Source organism: Gadus morhua, chromosome 17 (assembly GCF_902167405.1).
Source record: "Gadus morhua chromosome 17, gadMor3.0, whole genome shotgun sequence".
NCBI lineage: Eukaryota > Metazoa > Chordata > Actinopteri > Gadiformes > Gadidae > Gadus > Gadus morhua.
In genome coordinates, this window is record NC_044064.1 from 15,840,192 (window position 1) to 15,842,444 (window position 2,253).

Here is a 2,253-nt window from a genome sequence, read left to right on the forward strand (position 1 = left end):
TTTGACTTGTTGCAGTCACCTGTAAGAATGCTGCCAATGTATTCAGGTTCAATTTCTTTGTCTAAATTAGTATCCTCCTGACATATAGAGAAACCTAGTTTGAGACGGAGAAGGTAGAGAAATTAGGTGTCTGGCGTGGAATATGTTGAAGAATACTGAATACTGAATACTGAATAATGTTATCTACATGGACCTGAACATTGAGGGGAAAACATGTTTGTGTTTATCATCAACAGCCTTTTGAGCCTTCTTTCTTCTTCTTATTTCTTCTTTGCTAACCACCAGACACCAACCTGTTGACACATATCGGTGCCAGAAACAATCCTTTCAAATCCTTAGTAGTCCAGAATCGGCTCAATGTCTGTAAGAAAGCACAATTCTTATGGCTCACATTCAGTCACAACGATACAAAGGGGTATAGTGTGCCTTTTGAGTGTTTGGTTCAACACAGCATCATAAGAACCAATGACAAGCTCTGGAGCAGCTTATCCCTGATGATGTACTCTGTTTGCTGTCACAGATACGGTGCACCAAGCCAGGAGGTCTGGAGAAATATAAACGCTCTACTGCGTGTCATCATAGCTGGATTCTCTCTCTCTCTCTCTCTCTCTCTCTCTCTCTCTCTCTCTCTCTCTCTCTCTCTCTCTCTCTCTCTCTCTCTCCCCCTCACTCTCTCTGACATCTGCTTTCACTGGCTTGAATAATATTGAGAAAGCAATTGCATGAAAAACAACACATGCATAAAACTAAAAGCAAAGTAGGCTGATAAAAAAACTGCCAACACCCACACTTCTCCCCTAAAGAAAACCCTAAGGGTAGATGTGTAACAAATTAAAATATTAAAATATAAATATATATATATATAGGTATAAAATATTGAACTATATTTCAGAATATTCCAATTTAAAAGCTTTCACAATGACATCTTTATAGTGGCTTTATATCTATCTATATTTCAATTATATTATTTCACTGATGAGTGCTTTCTTCTAGAATTCTCCCTCTTTTTCTCGTCTTTTCTCCCGTCTCGCCACCCACTTTCTCTCCTCATCTGCTTCAACCTACGCATTATTTTTTTCTATATGTTCTCAATCCATCTATCCCTCTGTCTGACCGTCTGTCGTCCTCTCTCTCTCTTAATGTCCCTCTCTCTCTCCGTCCCTTCACTTAATCACCGGAAGCAGGGCTATAGGTGAGAGAGAAATGATGTGTGGTAGTGTAGGAGTATGGAAATAAAAGAAAGTGCGAGAGAGCGAGTGTGGGAGAGAGAGAGATGCAGACGGGCGAGGAGAGGGAGAGAGAGAGAGAGAGAGAGAGAGAGAGAGAGAGAGAGAGAGAGAGAGAGAGAGAGAGAGAGAGAGAGAGAGAGAGAGAGAGAGAGAGGGGGAGAGGGAGAGAGAGAGAGAGAGAGAGAGAGAGAGAGAGAGAGAGAGAGAGAGAGAGAGAGAGAAAGAGAGAGAGAGAGGGAGAGCCTTGTGAACATAGACAGACGGCTGAACTATCTTGCTGCGGGGGACAACATCTCTGGAGACAGGCAGAAAGACAGTAGAGATAGACAGAAGTAGAGCAGAGACGGACAGAAGGACAGTAGAAATGGACAGAAGGACAGCAGAGACAGACAAAAGGACAGCAGAGACCGACAGAAGGACGGTAGAGACAAACAGAAGAACAAGACAGAAGGACAGCAGAGGCGGACAGAAAGACAGTAGAGATGGACAGAAGAACAGCAGAGACAGACAGAAAGACAGCAGAGACAGACAGAAGGACATCAGAGTTGTGTGTTTGCTGGTTTCCTGTGTTTGTTTGTCGTGTTGTGTGTGTATGGGTGAGTCACACAATAGGGAGGATAAAGAGGATTTGAATAAGTCCTCTATGAAAAATGAAACAAATAGGTCTTTAGCGCACAAAAACATACACACAAACACACACAACAGCACACACCATGCTACAAAGGAAAACAAAACTTTGACATCCACATCACCATCCCTCTGAATGTATTCCTATGAATAAACAACAAACGGACAAACTATATAACAACCCAAACATACAGACATGCTCACGCACACATACACAGGTACACACGCACACACTGACGCACACACACACACACACATACACAAACACACACACACACACACACACATACGCCGACCAACACAAAACTGATTCAATTGACATGAGATCATTCAGAGAGAAGATTTCAAGGCCAGAGAATGTGTGTGTGTGTGTGTGTGTGTGTGTGTGTGTGTGTGT